Raw genomic sequence first — 18,086 nt, 5'->3', positions numbered from 1 at the left:
AAGATAACTTGGGTGGCTGGGTGAAAGATTATTGTAGAGCAAAGGGATGGGAGGCAGGGAGGCAAGTTAGGAGGCTATAATAATAGCTCAAGTGAGGAAAAATGAGGACTCAAACTACAGTTATTGTGGTATGAGGGGAGAGAAAGTACAGATGTGAAAGATATTGTTTAGACAAAATCAACAACCTCTAGGAACTGTGAAAATGAGGACTTACTTAGCTTCTCTGAATCTCAGTGAACTAAAATGTGAAATAGGGGAGTTGAATTTCAACATCCCCTTCTAGCTCTAAACAGTGTGTTGCTGTGATTGATGAGTAGGATGAGGGAGAAAAAGTCAAAGATGCCTCTAGTTATGAGCCCAGTGGTGGTGCTTTCAGTGGAAGTGGCTATGCTGAGGGCTGTGATCACTGGGACCTTAGAATGTCTTGGAAAGTTTGTGAACTGAGAGGTGCCTCAGAGGTCATTCAGTCCAACCCTTGGACTTTACAGGTGAGGAAACAGAGGCCCAGATTATGCTGCAGAAATGATGAATGTGGAGAATTCAGAGCAATTTGCAAAGATTTGTAGTAATTAATCTAGGGAGAAGAAAGCAGAATCAAGAAAGCATACCCATTGGACCTAATAATGAAGAGGAAAGGAATATAAAGACTGCTTGGTGCAATGAAAAAAGTATTGGATTTGTAGTATGAGGACCTGGGTTCAAATTCTGCTTCTGTTGCTAACTACTTGTAAGACCTTGGACAAGTCACTTAACTCTGGACCTGTTTCTTTGTCTAAAATGAGGGAGTTTCACCAGTCTCTTCAAGCTCTAAATTGATAAGCTCATAAATTGCCCAGGGTCATACAGTTAGCTTGGAGCAGAGCTGAGACTAGATCTCAGACGACCTGAATTATAGTTCAGAAATGACTAGATCTATTAATTCATGTCTTTGTTGTTCACTTGTTTCAGTTGTGTCCAACTCTTCATGACCCCATTTGGGGTTTTCTTTAGAGCCATTTTTTACAGGTATCTGGAGGGATTTGGGGGAGAGCTCAAGCAAGTCTGCTTTTACACCACCATCTTGGCTCCCTCCCATTTGGGGTTTTCTTAACAAGGATACTGGAGTGATTTTCCATTTCTTTCTCCAACTCGTTTTACAGAGAGGAAACTGAGGCAAACAAGGTTAAGTGACTTGCCCAGGTCACGTAGCTAGTAAGGCCAGATTTAAATTCAGGTCCTTCTGACTCCAGGCCCCAAACTCTATCCACTGTACCACCTAGGTGCCATTAATTCATGTTATATCCTTAAATATAATGTACCTCTACCAGTGTGGGGTAGATGGGGGCAAGAGGAGACTGATACTTCAGACCCTTTGGTAGTGTTTTATTCATTTTAGGGGCCTTGGAGGCCCTCAGCAATTCCTGAAGGTAATGTCCCATGGGTGTCCACTTCTGTAGAATGTCCATCTCTGTTCCTTCTTCCCTTCTTGAATCACAAGGCCAAGATTATGTGAAGATTTGGCATCTTGGAAAGCTCGCCAGATATTTACCAGGCTTTCCGAAATGGTACTGAACTATACCTCATGTCATACATATCTGTTCTAGGGTACTTAAAAGGATTTGTCTCTCCATAGAGCAAAATCTTGACTATATGGAGCCCTTAGTGATGGGGGAGGGGAGGTGTTGTCACTCCTTTTCCCATTTAACAATTCAAGAACATCTATTCAGTGTCTTCTGTATGCAGGACACCTTGATAAGATGCTGAGGGAGATAGAATATTTGAATAAATACAGATTCTTGCACTCCTGACATTTACAACCTAGTAGGGGGAATATGACCCATATATAGTCATGGGGATAGGAATTAGACCTGTGATTTCATTGTCAGAGGAAACTCCCATGTGAAGAAAATCACTCTAACAATGTAGATCAGCACCTTCTTCACAACTTACAGTTTTAGAGAGTTCTCTAGCCACTCCACTGTGAACAGGAATAGTAATTGTAGGCTTCAGAAATGATCCAAAAATATCTTTAGCATATTTTCTACCCCAAGGAACCCCTATTCCTCTAATTCCTAATCTTATTATTATTGAAACAATTATTATTATTATTGAACACTTAGCTTATTTATTCAACCATTAGCCCCAGCAGTAGGATTAACAGCCAATGTTACTGCAGGCCACTTATTTTTTCATCTTATTGGCTCTGCAACATTAGTCCTATCATCAATCAGTATCAAACAGGTGGCCCACAACACTCCAGAGTGGGACCAAACCAGATTCAAATGTCACTGGGAAATATTTCACAAAATACATACAAAGACAGTAAAATGTAGATAATATTACATTTTAAAGCCATGTCAGTAGGTGGCCCACAAGGATCCTTCTGCATGGTTCAGTGGTCCTGGCTCTTCTTTGAACTTGACATCACTGGCCTGCAGCACTCATGGGATGGGCCACATGACTTACCCAGCCCATCTATATCAGGGTCAGAACTGGATCTCAGGTAAGGTCTTTCTGGCTCTGAGGAGCCAGGCCCTTTATCCAACTCCACCTTGCTGTCTCTTATAGACACAATTATAATACAAAATATTGCATGATAAGTGCATTACAGAGGTTCAGATGGGGTGGTATGTAATATCTGAGTGAGGAACAAGGAAGGTCAGTACCAGATCCCTGCAGATCATGGAGGAGGTGCCATTTGAGCTTTAAAGGGTAGTAACATTCAGCTCATAAAGGGGGAGGGAGAGGGTATTCTAAGCATAGGGAACAAAGATGGAGATGGGAAGACACAGAGCACACACGTATGGAGAAAAAGTCAGATTAAAGAAAATAATTAAATTAATGAAAAGCTCTTCTCTGGGATGAAAAAAGGGGAAGGGCAGCAGTAGTGTATCCTGCTCTCATCTTCATTTATCACCATCTCTTCCACCTTTTCCACCTCCAGTTTCAGCCTCAGACAGTGAGCACTGATATAGTGAAGGATGGCCCTCGGGGGAGTCATCCTCAGCATATAGAAAGACTCTGTCATTGAGTCATAGATATTTGATAGGATCTTAGAGATCCCCTAGTCAGGTGGCTCAGTAGATGGAGGGTTGGGCCTGGAGTCAAGAAGACCTGAGTTCAAATCTGACATCAGATACTTACTAGCAGTATGACCTTGGGCAAGTCTCTTAACTGCTGTCTGTCTCAGTTTCCTCAACTGTAAAATAGAGATAATCATAGCACCTACCTCTCAGGGTTGTTCTGAGGATCAAGTTCGATAATATCTGTAAGGCATGGAGCTTGGCACACTGTTGGTACTTCATAAATGCTCTTTCCTAGTCCAACCCTTTCCTTTTACAGATGGAGCCTAGAGAAGGGGTGGAATCTGCCCAAGGTCCCCCAGCTAAATAGTAAGAGAACTAGCACTAGAATTCAGGCTTCCTGGCTCTAGTTTGGTCCTCTTTTTACCATCCACACATCTGTTACTCAATTTGATTTAACCAAGGCAGAGCAGTAAACATTGACAGTTGCAACATCACCTTGAATCAAAAGGGTTTTTTTTTTTCTGTTTTAGCCCTCAGAGAATAACACCATTCTCTGGACATTCTAGTTCATCAAAGATTTGGTGTAATTAAGACCTTGATTTTCTTTATCTAGAAGGGCTTTACACTCCAAGCATATTAGAGACACTTTGGTAGACCTTTGTAAAAGAAGGTGCCAGTATGTGTTGTAGGTAAGACTTAAACTCAGATCTTCTTGCTGTCAAACAGTCCCTAACCTCTCAGACAACTCTTTGAGACAGTAAATTATAGACTAGCAGCTAGTTTGTGTTAGTGAGTGGAGTTTGTAAATCAGAGGTCTCTGTATTGATAAAATCACAGGGCCAGACTTCCTTTACCTCCTACCTCTCTGACAAAAAAAAAAATCTATCATGGTGGCATTCATTCCTGGATTTGGAAGACTGGGTCCTTATCCTCGGTCTGCCACTAACTTGTGTGACCTTGGGCAAATTAATTCTCTCAGCGTTACGTCTTCTGAAAAATTGAGAGGGTTAGATTACATTCTCTTTAAGGTCCCTTCTAGCTCTCACATTTTATGATTATATATGAAGAAATAGGGGTAGATACTACTCATTGTTCTGCTGAGGAAACTGAGGCTCATTGCTGGGAAGTGGTTGGCCCAGTCCACACTGAGGATAAAATGGCATTAGAAATCAGTACCCACACAGGGACTCTGGTATTATATCATTGCGACATAGCCCAGACCTGGAATCCCTCTTCTGCTGGCTCTTGCAAAAAGTTCTCCAACAATTTTTTTTTTTAAGACAGAGCTATTAAATGAAAACATAAAATAAAACAAAACAAAACAACCAAACAACCCACACACCCAAATGGAGCTTGGCCAATGTTGGAGCTATTGCTGTTCAGGAAATCTTCTTCTTCCAAAGCACTTGCCTGCCTGCCTGCCTGTGCTGGGTCTAGTCCTGAAGCCATACCATGACGCCAGGATGCTGAACTGTGAAAAATGAGGCCTCAGATGGAGATGCCCACCGACTCAAATGATAGAGGCACCTGGGGAGCCAGGGTATTCCACTGGTGCTAGGGAGCAGAACAAAGGGCAAACTCTCTTCTCCCTTGTTTTCCTCCCATCCCTCAAGAGGACCAGGGCTTTTTTTTTTTTTGTGCCCACGCAGGCCTCCACCTCAGCTTGGCCTTCTGTATAGTTGCAACCAGCATAACTTGGCACAGTCCCAGTTGTTGGCAGTGGGTGAGGGTTTTTTTCCTTTTTTATCAGTTTGGAGGGGTGTCTGCCAAGAGCTACATAGCCCCAGGACAAAATTCTGCATGGAGGAAAGATGATGTGCATGGATGCTGATGGTGGGTCAGAGGGGTGGAGATGAGGGAGGACAGGCAGAGGTGGGATGCTGGCTTCTCATATTCTCTCTGTGCAGGCAGTAGATACCAGAATTTAGAAATCCAATGAGAAGTCTCTTGAGTGTAAGTATGACACAGCTGTTTTGACCTGGACAGCTCTGTGGAAGGCAGAGGGATTTAAAAGTGATAGGAGAGTCAAATTGTGCCAATAGGTGAGGCATCTGGCTTCCTGTTGGTGGATAGGCCTGAAAAAGTCTAGAGATGACCAAGGGGGGACATATCCAGGAATTTATAACTGAGGAAGCAAAAAAGATGAGATTTGCAAACATGTGACTTATTCTCCTTGACTCAATCCTCCTTGTCCCATATTGGCACTGTACATTAATCTGGGGGTCCTATTCTCCTGCTGTTGTTTCTGCCAGAAAAAAGTGGGTCAAAGATACTCAAATGCGACAAGGCTTTGATGACCAAAGATCTCGAAAAAAAAGATACTTTCACCTAGAATCTAAGTCAAGATGGGATTCCATATGGATAGTAAAGTCTTCCAGATGTTACTGTTTGCAGATGACATTGTACTGATGGCCTCAAGTTCCAGAACATTGTAGAGGTCCCTGGTTCACATCCACAACCACTCAAATGAGTATGACTTACCTACCTAGGAAAAATTCGGTGTATGTAAAATGCCTTTTTTTCCAGACAATGACATGCAGTTGAGTGGCCAATCTAAAGGGCTCATTCATCAGTAGATATAAATATATGCCTAGAAGATGTGCTAATTTCTCCCTTAACCCCCAGTAGACACCGCAAATTGACATTGAACTGTGAGATCTCTATGGTGATGTTGTATGACTGAGAATCACCAAACACTACAGCCTCTGAAGCATTAGAATTCATGATCAACTGAAAAGCAATGGAGAGCCACATAGAGATTGTGAGCAGGGTGTAACTCGTTGCAAACAAGAAATTATGAAGAAGTGGTATAAAAGATACATCAAAGAAATGCATTAGGGAAAAAGAAGATGGAGTAGTCATGTCCAAGGTAAAGACTAATCTATGGACGGTCTACATGCTCCATTGTAATCCTTGGGATTTCAAGAGGAAGCAAGGAAGGTCTCTAGCATGTTAGGTGGACCCTGTTGGCAAATTTGTGGGAAGACATAGATAAGAGATGCACAGGATAGGCAGGCATGCATAGGTTGCAATATGCATTGTTGGAGAAAATACCCCATTGATGAGATCATGGATCCACTTGAGTATTTGAATGTGATGGCTTCATTTTGGGATTGAGGTTGGGGCCAAGGTATATGTGATGGCTTAGAATGAGGTAAGGCACACATAGCCTATAAATAGTGATTGGTTTGAAGGAAGGAAGTTGCCCCAACTAATTCAATTCAACAGGTGTATTAATTTTGTGCATTTATTAGGCGCCATGGTTCTAAAGAAGATGAATTGGAGCTACTTAAGAACATTTTTAAAAGCATTCCTTTGATCATATTTGGGCCTTGGAAAGGAGCATGATTTAGGTCAGGAAGATTTAGGAAGATCAAAATAGACCATTCTCTATAACTTAGGCCTCTTTCCTTAGAGAGAACCATTACTTGGAATCCCAGAGTAAGGCTGGCTGGGGTGAGCTGTGAGTCTCTCCATCCCACCTCTCCACGTGTTGGTTCTTGTCTTCCCTTCTCCATATCTGGGTTGGATCTAATGGGTACAGTTTTCCTTTAATGAAGGCCGTTGACAGATCCCAAAGTCATGCTCTATGAGAGCTGGGGAAATGAGCTTGGCTAACAACTCCTCCCTTTTGGCTGCCATGGGCCTTGGAGAACACCTGCTTATCCATACTTAACATCTGCCTCAGCTCATCAGGCTTTCAACCCTCAAATTCTGGATTCTATGAATATCTGGGCCTCTGTGGCTGAACAGCCACCCACTCAACTCCAAGGCCCAGAGGTTTGCTAGGAGGAGTGTAAGCCAGACAGAAGCCAGAAAGTCTCCTGGGAAAGAAAACAATTTCTCTCCAATCTCTCCTACCCTTAGCTGTCCAGGGAAAGCTAAATTGTAGTCTTAAGCAGGAGCAAAATGTCCACTGACCAGATGTGAGCAAGTGACAGGCCAGGCTACTTGTCAAGGCCAGGAAATGATGCAGCCATCCTCCCATCCCAATAAAAAGAATAGAGTAATTGTCTTTAATTCCCATGATGGGTAGAGCACTGGATTTGGAGAAAGAGACCCTGGGTTCAAATCCTGGCCATGATACTGGACCTTGGGTGACCTTGAGTAACGTCCCTTTTCTGGGTCTCAGCTCCTTTATCTATGATAGGTCTGGACTAAATGACCTCTTGGGCTCCTGCTAGCTCTAAATATATGATCCTATGATTCTAGTTTATTTCTAAAATCCCTTAGAGCTCTGACCTGATTGACTCTGCCAGATTAAACATTGCCTTTCTACCTGGCATCCGCTTTCTAATGCAAATATTGCAAACCAATCAACATGTATTAAGGGCATATGAGGATAAATAAAATAAGAGTATTCCTTCTATCTCTAAATGCAGTCATCCCCGGTTATTGGTTTCTTCTTCTTCATCATCATCTTGATGGTCATCATTCTTGGGCATCTGTTTCCCCAGTTGTTAGATGAGAGGATTGGTTTAACTAAAGGATCTATAAGGTCAGTCTCTTCCTGCTCTAAATACTATGATCACTCTCAACTGGAACAGGCATCTAGTCATAGTTAAAACTTTAGTTTCTCTGGTACCAGTTTCTTTGCTAAGTAGTTCGTGATCTGTATATAAACACTTAAATTCTCTGGGGGAAATCTTTTTAAAAAAAAAAATGGAACTGATAGATGGAAGATTCCTTTTGTCCAGAGAATAACTAGTCCCTTTTTTCTTTGCCCATTGAGAAACCTATTCCTTGCCTTGAGTTGTATGCCCATCTCCCTTCCTTCTGCACTTGGAAATGCCAATAAATGGCAATTTTCTGTCCTTCCTCAACTGACCTAACTCCTAAGTGCTCTGAATCTTTGGAGGCTCTGTAATCTAAACAACAACATTTATATATTTCTTTCTTTTTTTCTTTTTCTTTTTTTTTTGTGAGTCAATTGGGGTTAAGTGACTTGCCCAGAGTCACACAACTAGTGAGTTTTTTATGTGTTTGTGTCCAAACAACAGTATTTATAAACTCTCAGCATTATCTTCTTGCTCCTCATCAACACTGTTTATTAAGTGCCTAGCTGCTTGTAATGATAATACTAATGGGGATGACAAGAAGGTGATGAGTTTTCATTTCACCATGGGAAGGATGACCCGCAATGATGTTCGTGGCAGCCACTGAAGTCTTAAAGTATGATAACAGCTTACACGTACAGAGTGTTTTTACCATTTAAAGAACACTTTACCTACTATATCAGATTTGATCTTCATAGAACCCTGGGAGGTAGGTAATGTAAATATTAGTTCTATTTTACAAATCAGGCAACAGAGGTCTGTTTTCCCATCCATAACCACCCAGGGTTTGCCCAGGGCACAGAGCTAGTAAATGTAGATAGTAAATGTGCCTTTACGTATAACTTTCCCCTTTTAAAAGTGAGTTCCCATCTACTATTCTTATTTAATCCTTATAACATCCCTGTGAGTCAGGCAGGGAAGAGAATACGAAAAATAATTGACTCTCATGTAGTATTGTAAAGTTTACAAAGTACTTTCTCACAGAATCATAGATTTAGAGTTGAAGAGGGCCTAGAAGGTCATTGAGTCCACCTGCCTCCTTTTACAGGTGAGGAGATTGAGATTCAGTAACTTCCTCAGGGTTACAAAGCTAAAAAGTGTTTGAGGCAGGATTTGAACCCAGGTCTTCCAGACTACAAAGTTCAGCACTCTATCAACTATACAACCCCACTTCCTCCTTTACATAGGAGACAGGGCATTGGCTTGGAGTCATGAAGATCTGGATTTGAATCCCAACTCCAACACTAAGTTGTGTGACCTTGGACAGGTCACTTAACTTGTGTGCCTCAATTTCTTCATCTGTAAAATATCAGGAATATAGCATCTCCCTCAAAGAGCTATTATGGGTCAAAGGAGACAAACACTTCTCATTCTTTGAAGTGCTACATAAATATGACTACAAAAATAAAACTTTCCTAATAATTAAAAAAGCTTGAATTTAGGACGGTTATTTCCATGGATAGTGAACTTTCCGCTGTTGTAGGGCTAGATGCTAACTCCTCTGAGGAGTTAGAGAAGGGATTTCTTTTCTGTGATATCCCTTTATATTCTGAGATTACGTAATTTCTGAGATTACGTAATTCTGTGGTTCTTATCTCAGCTTTTAGATAGCTCTGGAGTTAGAGGGTCTGAGTTCAAATCTCGCTTCAGACATTTATTACCTGGATAACCTTGGACAAGTTGTAAACCAACTTGAGCCTCAGTTTCCTCATCTAGAAAAGGAAGGGGTTAGACTAGATGGCCCTGAGGTCCCTTTCAGCTCTGGATCCACGATACCCACCTCATTAGGTAGGTCCTTGACATAGGAGGTGCCTAAAGCATGGAGGCATGGAGAACAGTTGCTGGGTAGCAGATGGTGTTCAGATAATTCTCAGCATTATTTAGTTCCAGTTGCATAGACAGTTTCCCTGTCCCACAGAATGAGAATTGTCTGTTGTGGAGAGACAGGGTAAAGAAGTAGAAATGGCTCCGGATCTGGAATCAGAAGGTTTGCATTCGAATCCCACCTCTGACATTTATTATTGGGGTAACCTTGGGCAAGTCATTTTTTCTTTCTATGCCTCAGTTTCCTCACCTGTAAAATGAGGGGGTTTGGACTAGACGATCTTTGAGGTCAATCCTATAATCCCTAGGGGTGTTCTCCTGATGTCATGTCCCAAGTCCAAGGCCACCCTGAAGTAAGGCAGTCCAAGTGGCATGTGTAGAGAGAGGAATTCTTATTCTAATTGAATGTCAGGCAAAATATGTGTTGTACGTGTGATGCCTGGCGTGATTACCGAGGGCAGTGTCAACGAGTTGTTTCTTGGTAGCGGAAAAACTTAGCAACATCCTGCTCAGAGGAATGAGGCGCTCCTTCCAGCCTTCCCACAACTGGCATTTAATCCACAGAGCTGCATTTTTTTTTCCGTATTCAATTCTTGCACCAAAGAGCGTGTGGACTGAGTGAGTGCTTTGTCTTTTGCCCAATTTCATCCTTTGTGCAGCTTCCCCTCCATTTAACCCAATTGTTCCAGAAAGCCTCAGGACAACCATGACGGAGGTGAAGTTTGAGCCCTCTTGCCTTTACTTTTATAGTCTCCCAGCACCATGCCCCTTTCCTGACAACCAGTGCCTTTCTGCTGTCCCCAGTCTTTCTGGCAAGGAGCAAAGTCATCCTAGGTAGTAGCTAGTGAGTTAACATATTACTCCTCCTTTCCCCGCCCCCAAGAGACTTAAAAGGGGACCACAGGGGGAGTGGTTACTTAACCCAGAGGAATGAATTACTTACCAATGGTGGAATTTCAGATGTTAGCAACAGGCCAATAAAAAACTATTTTGGGATGCAAGGGTCTTACCTAGGCCCCTCAGATCATAACGTGTAAGCCATCACCTATTCTGCCTATGTATAATTCTGGCCAGGAAACAATATTCCTTCAAATAAACAGAATACCCATTTCTTTGCAACCTTTTTTCTTTTGTAAGACCAAATTCCCTCATTTGTTTATTCCTTCAAGAAATGTGTTTTTTTTTTAAAGCATCTATTATGGACTGTGCTTGACATCAGTTCAACAATTTCATTAAAAAACATTTATTAAGTACTTATTATGTGCAAGGCATTGCTAGGTCCTGGATATGTGGGGGCTACATGAAATATAAGACAGGGCTTGTTCCCTCTCAAGCCCCATCTCTGCTCTGGAGACAGTTTTATTTAAGGAGACAATTTCAGTTTAATTTTAACAAACATTTATTAAAAGCTAACTGTAAGCAAGGAACTGTGCTAGACTGGTTATATAAAGATAGAAATTATACATGTACATAGATAAGTAAATATAAAGCTATTTGAGAGGGAAAGACCACTCACAATTGGTGATGGAAATCAAGGAAGGTTTTATGGAGGAGGTGGTACCTAAACTGAGGCTTGAAGGAAGATAAAGATTTTGAGAGTTAGAGCCAGGGAGGGAGTGAATTACATGTATGAAAGACAACTTGGAGGCAAGAGACAGAACACTGAGGTAGAGGAATGACTAGTAGCCCACAATGACGAAATTGTAGAGTGAGTAAGGAGGAGTAATTGAGGTCAGCATGGGAAAAAGAGGTTAGAGGCAGATGGGTCAGCCTGAGAGGTTTGTACTTTATTCTAAAGGCAACAGGGAGCCACTGAGTTTTTGAGCAGCGCTAAGATCCAGGCAAGTGAAAAGTTAAATATGTGAAGGAATAATTAGATGACGCAAAAAATGTGCCAAGGCAATACATTGTTAAGTGCCAGGTGATTGGTAGAGTTAACAATTATAGCTGACATTTATCTAGCACTTTATGGTCTACAAAGTACATACATTATCTCATTTAATTCTCAAAATAACCCTCTGAATGACCAAACAAGAGAAAAGGAGCATTACTAGATATAAAATAGATACTTTTGATTACATTAAATTAAGTTAAATTAAAAAGATTTTGCACAAAGCCAATGTAGCGAAGATTAGAAGGAAAGCAGGAAACTGGGGAACTTTTTTTTTTTACAGCAAGTATTTCTGATAAAGGCCTCATTTCTCAAATATATAGAGAACTGAATCAAATGTATAACAATCTGAGTCATTCCCCAAATGATAAATGGTCAAAAGATAGGAACAGGCAGTTTTCAGATGAAGTAATTAATGCTATTTATAGTCATATGAAAAAATGCTCTAAATCACTATTGGTTAGAGAAATGCAAATTAAAACAACTCTAAGGTACCACCTCACACTTATCAGTTCAGCTAATATGACAGAAAAGGAAAATAACAAATGTTGGAGAGGATGTGGCAAAATGGAGACACTAATGCACTGGAGTTGTGAACTGATCCAACCATTCTGGACAGCAATTTGGAACTATGCCCAAAGGGCAATAAAACCATGCATACTCATTGACCCAGCGATACCACTCCTAGGTCAGTATCCCAAAAAGTAAAAACAAAAAGGACCTACATGTGCACAAATACTTACAGCAGCTCTTTTTAGTAGCAGGAAAAAAAAATGGAAATTGAAGGAATGCCCATCTGTTGGGGATGTATGAACAAGTTGTAGTATATAATTGTGATGGAATACTATTGTATTATAAGAAATGATGAGCAGGATGCTCTCAGAAAAACCTGGAAAGACTTACATAAACTGATACAAAGTGAAATGAGCAGAACCAGGAGAACATTGTACCTTGTAACAGCAATATTGTACAAGGGATCACCTGTAAATGACTTAGCTCTTCTCAGCAATACATCCAAGACAATTCCAAAGGCCTTATGATGAAAAATGCTATCCACATCCAGAGAAAGAACTGATCAAGTCTTAATACAGATTAAAGCATATTTTAAAAACTATTTTTCTTGTTTGTTTGTTTTTGGTCTGTTTTCTTGTGCAATATGACTTAATATGGTAATGTTTTGTAGGACTGCATATATATATAATCTATAGCAAATTGCTTGCCTTTTCAAGGGTTGCCTCCCTTCCCGGGAGGGCGAGAAAATTTGAAACTCAAAATTTTAAAAATAAATGTTAAAAATTGTTTCTTCATGTAATTGAGAAAAAATAAAAATAACCCATTTGAAGTACTACAAGTATTACTGTCTGTATTTCATAGATGAGAAAACCAAGTCTCAGAGATATTAAGTGGCTTGCTCAATATCACACAACTAGTATGTATCAGAGGCTATATTGAAACCTAGGTCTTCGAAGCCCCAAGTTACTCAATCAATAATGCTATACTGCCTCTCATTGCCTCCACAGACAACTGTGATAGGATTTTGGGAGAAAGAGAAGTCATAGTAGCTGAAGGAGGTGAAGAAAGACTTCCTGGTAGAGTTGTGTCTTGATCAGGGCCTTCAAGGACAAGTAGGAGTTGGGGAAGATACATAGCACTTGATACATTGTAAATGCTTAATAAATACTTTTCCATTCAATTCCATGCAAGAAGGTTCAGGCAAAATGCTATGAGCTAGGGGAAGGTGGTCAAAGATGGATTTGTGGAGGAAGCACTACATGTTCTTGACCTTAAAGGAAGGGAAGGAATTTGATGGGGTGAAGTTGGGAGGCCAGGCTAAGCATGGGAATGAAAAATGAGGAGATGGGAAAGGAAGGATGAGAATAGAGCCTAGTGAATGAGTAATGCAGTGTGGCTGGAATAGAGGGTACTTGATGGAGGAAAGTATGAGATAAATCTGGAAGAGGTGAAGATGATCCTGGAAAGGTACATTCAGATCAGACTGTGGAGAGACTGGAAATGAAATATAGGACAGAGCTGGTTCTCTCCTGGGCCCCATCTCTACTCAGGGGACAGTCTCATTTCAGAAGACAATTTCAATTCAATTTTAAACAAATATTTATTAAAAGCCAACTATATGTAAGGACTAAAAAGTTGACCTTATCTCATTAATCCAAGGTTCCAGAGATTCCCACTTAACAAAGGGGTACAATTCCTTTCTGTTCTCTTCCCCAGCTAGTTGTTCGAGGTCCTTTCTTCCTTTTTCCAGTAGTCAAACACCACCTTCTCCATGAAGCTTTCCAAACCATTACAGCTAGGAACAAGCTTTTGCCTTGGAACCCTTACACTAACAACAAAAAGAATAATAACTCGTTTATGTAACTCTTTACAGTTTACAAACAACTGGACAACAAAGCATATCATTTTATAATCCATTATCAAATTCATTCATTCATTCATTCATTCAACAAATATCTCATGACAGCCCTAAGAAGGAGATATACCCTGTTTTACAGTTGAGGTTCAAAGAATTTAACTGTCTCAGAGTTTATAGCTGATGCATCATAGAACCAGGATTTTAACCCAGAGTTGTAACCAGCAATTTTTTTTTTGGGTGGGGAAGGAGTTCAGGAAGGGGAGAAATCCTAGTGAAACTTCTGGGTCTCAGAAAACAAGACATTGCCTGGTTTCTTTGAACCAGGAGGCTACTTCTAGGAAGGCCAATGCAGGAGGAGGCTACAAGGTGGAACCATATGGAGGTTGTGCTCACCTGGAAATGAGCCATTTGGTAGCTTCCTATTTTAACTAATTATTCTGGCTATCCAGGTGCTTAGCTAGTACTGCTGAAGAAGTACAAGGATTAACACCCTCTAAATTTCAGCTGCTTGGCCGAAAGCTCTTACCTCAGTTAAACTCTGCTTGGCCCGAGGTAACAATCCCAAATCACAGTGCTCCTTCCACTATAATACATTTGTCCTCTGAGGCAGTGGAATGAATTCTGGATCTGGTGGCAGAGGATTTTGTGTAATGATCCTGACTCTGCCATTTACTACCTTTGTGACCTTGGGCAATCTATAAAAATGAGCACGTGGAACTAGATGGCCCCTAATATCCCTTCGGGCTCTGATTCTCTGGCTTTCTCATCTTCTCTTTTGTATTACTGTCATTTACGGATACATTTTACCTTCCTTATTCTACTGCAAGCTCAGTGAAGGCAAAGACCACGAGTCTTCATTCACCCTTGAACATCCCTCAGCACCCAGCACATAGCATCCTGCATATAGTAAGTTCTTAATAAAAGGTGTTTGAATTGAATAGAGTACAATTCTGGGGTATGTGGTAGGAGGAGAGAGGGGCTGTACATAATAGGGGTGGAAGTCTACGGAAAACTTGCATTGTGGTTTGGTATCCTCAGCCCTGGAGCTGGCCCAGAGTGAGGATAGCATCATGAGAGGGATTATCTGCTGTTCAGTTATAGTTGCAGTTGATATGCATCCTGCAGCCACAGGGGAAGGCCCACAGCTCTGTTTCCTTGTGTACAACGTACCCTCTTCCTTTGAAATTTCCTAACTTCTGCCAAGCTGGTAGGTCCTCAGGAGACCTACAGTCTAGCATTTCTTCTCTGATGTCAGTGCCTCCTCCTTCCCCCCATCACATGCAGAGATTATTAAGCATGATGATGTGATGAAGATGGCCAGATGGAGCGGCAGTGACTGTGGCAGGGCCAGAAGGACCCGCCCTGGTCAACCATTCAGTTCACACAGGAGGACTCGGCCAAACTCTGTAAGGTGCTGCATCACTGCTTGCTAAGCGTATGAGCCTCAGACTCCAGGCCTTCACCCTGAAGTGCAGACCAGGAAACATCTTCCCTCTCTCTGCTCGGCAAAAACCTGGACAGAGCTCAAGCACCATGTTCTGCAGGAGATCTTTCCTGATCCTCATCATGCCACCCCCTAACTTCTGGTGCCCTCCCTCCTGAACAACCTTGTATTGAACTGTTTTGTACATATTTGTGTTTATTCATTTTATAGTTATGCTTTACGTATTTTCATACGTACTTGTCCCTCTTATTAGAACATAAGCTGGGGCAGCTACGTGGTGCAGTGGATAGAGCACCGGCCCTGAGTTCAAATCTGGCCTCAGACCAAACACTTGACACTTACTAGCTGTGTGACCCTGGGCAAGTCACTTAACCCCAATTGCCTAAAAGCAAAAAAAAAAAAAAGAACATAAGCTCTTTGTGAGTGGGGATTGTCCCTTCTTTGTATGTCTGTCCAGTGTCTGGGCACTTAACAAATATTTGTTGATTCACTGATTGATTAATCTAGTCCAACTCTGTCATTTTACAGAGGAGGATACTGAGGCACAGAGAGCCCAAATGACTTGCTGAGGATCTAAGTGACAGAGCTAGGGCTTGAACCCCAGTGCTCTGGCTCCGAACCTGGCACTGTGACCTAAACATCTCCTTTCATTGCTTTCCAGAAGCTGCTATTGTTCCACGGGGACAATAGTGACATTGACATTCATACAGCACATTAAAGTTTGGAAAGCGCTTTGCGTCATCTCATTTGATTCTCAAAATAACCTGGTGAGGAGGTACTATGGGTATTATTGACCCCATTTTACAGATGAGGAAACTGAGGCTCAGAGAAGTTAAGGGACACACTCAGGGTCACTCAGTTTGTAGGAAACAGAGACTAGTTTTGAGCACAGGGCTTCCTTCCTCCAGATCTAGTATTCTATCAAAGGTACCAGGCTTCCACCTCAGCAAAGGTTCCAGAGCCCTCAAGCTCTGGTCTGCTACACAGGCAGGAAGTGACTATCTCTGCTTGGCTCTGTCTCCTTATGTACCTACTATAGAGTTGGTCTGGAGGATCTGCTCTCAGATGCCTTTCCCCTCACTCTAAATAAGGAGCAATCTCTAAGGGACTTTAATCAAAGCTGTTTCTTCCCTTGCATTCACTCCCTGTTCTACATACACTCAAACCATCCCATGTGCCAGATTTTTCTTTCTCACACCTTTTCCTCCATCATTCATTCAGAAACCTCTCCATCACAAACTCTAAATATCGGTGTTTGTAGACTAGACCCCACCGACCAATCCATATCCAATCACCACTCTCAAAAAAATGTGTTGGGATCTTGCTTCGAACTTCCTGGGTGCTGAAGGCATGGACGTGAAAAACTCTGGCATGGTTGCTCCCAAAAGAACTGTCTTATCTGTCAGCACAAGAAAAATTAAGGACAATGCTGCAGATTGGCACAATTTATTATTGAAATGGAAGACTCTCAACAATGTGGGGTTTTCCGTTGCGAACAAAATAGGAAACATCAAAATCAGTGCACTTACTGAAGACAAGGTGGGATTAGAATGCAACAGCATTGCTTCTGGCTTCCATTCTCAAAAGGTGCATCCAAAATATAATGAGGAACTTGAGATGTTGTCCAAGGAACTTCATGACACCTTGGAAAACTTGGAAAAGCTAACATCAACCACTAAAGGAATTTGTAACTAGAAAATTACCATCGTGGAAATGGAAATTATTAAACACCTCTTTTCCGTACATGGCCCACTACCTACTTCTACGAAGTTTCCCATAAGCTTCCAGAAATGTACAGGAAGTAAATACTCCTCAAACACATCATTGTGGAAGAGCTACCCCATGTTACAAACCAGGATCTCATTTTAAGCTACTTATCTATGTGGTTGTACCAGCCCTATGTTGAGAACAGTAGGCTTGATGTGGAAAGCATGCTACTTGAAACTGGACATCGAGCATTATAATTTTTCCAAAACCATTTCATTAAGTCTAAACTCCCCAGACCAGAATGAACCTTTCTTTCCGGGTCTTATGATATAGGCCCCTTGCTGCCTCATACATTTCCTTCCAGGGTCACAGCTCTGCTTCTTTTCTCACTTGCAGAATGAGTTGCTTCAATTCCACCTTAACACCACTTAACCACTCTGGTAGTAACTTTTAAAGTGATGCTAGTCATCCATTCAGTACCTATTTTTAAAACCTGACCCTCCCTATCTGACAAAAACTACTAGGAAAACTGATCATATGTTTGGCAGAAAATGTTTAGATCAGCATTTATTTCTACAATAAATTCCAAATGGATTCTCAGCCTACTGTTTAAAAAAAAAACCACCCACGCAGTGGGGTGAGACCAGGAGAATGAAAGAAGCTTTCACAGTTATAAGTAGGCGAATTATAAACCAAAGATTAGAGGTATAAAATTAAAATGCATGTGTACAAACAAAACCAAAAGAAACTAGATTGGGAAAAATAGTTTAATCAAATAACAGAATAAAACCTGCTATAGGAAATTGATACAAAAACATGAGAATAAGAACGATTTCCTGGCTAAGTTCAAAAGATGGGAACAAAAGACCTTCAAAATTAAGAAATGCAGTTAACTAACAAAATATTACAGGAAATCACTAAGCGAAACGAACATTTAACAATACTGGTTCCACCTCACATTACATTGGCAAACAACAACAAAAAGTCAGTAATGCTGTTGAAGACAGGAGCACTTAATATATACTCGCGGTAGAGAGTTGCACTGGTCCAACTATTACAACAATTTGGAATTTCTCAAGAAAAGTCACTAAAGTATTTGAACCCTTTGACTCATCTGTCTGTATACTATAAGGCATGTAACAAAATGAGGTCAAAGAGGGATTGAGGTGAGGGAAAGCCCCATGTGGGCACTTTTTGTGGAAGAAACAGAAACTAGGAAAGATTGGTATGAACTTATGTAGAGTGAAGAAAGCAGAATCAAGAGACATGTTTCATGGAAAGAAAATAT

At 41.2% G+C, this 18,086-nt stretch overlaps 1 long non-coding RNA gene and 1 pseudogene across 2 annotated transcripts in view; both read left to right on the top strand.

Annotated features, from left to right (window-relative positions):
• LOC110192071 (uncharacterized) overlaps nt 1-18,086 on the top strand; it is a 113,524-nt gene that overhangs the window by 46,376 nt on the left and 49,062 nt on the right. The window lies entirely within an intron of this gene.
• Nucleotides 16,442-17,056, top strand: LOC110192069 (cyclin-dependent kinase 2-interacting protein pseudogene; annotated as a pseudogene).

The sequence above is a fragment of the Phascolarctos cinereus genome, unplaced genomic scaffold (assembly GCF_003287225.1).
Source record: "Phascolarctos cinereus isolate Bilbo 61053 unplaced genomic scaffold, phaCin_HiC Scaffold_726;HRSCAF=1367, whole genome shotgun sequence".
Taxonomy (NCBI): Eukaryota; Metazoa; Chordata; class Mammalia; order Diprotodontia; family Phascolarctidae; genus Phascolarctos; species Phascolarctos cinereus.
Note: the sequence above shows the minus strand (reverse complement) of the source record. Positions and strands in the feature narration are given on the sequence as shown.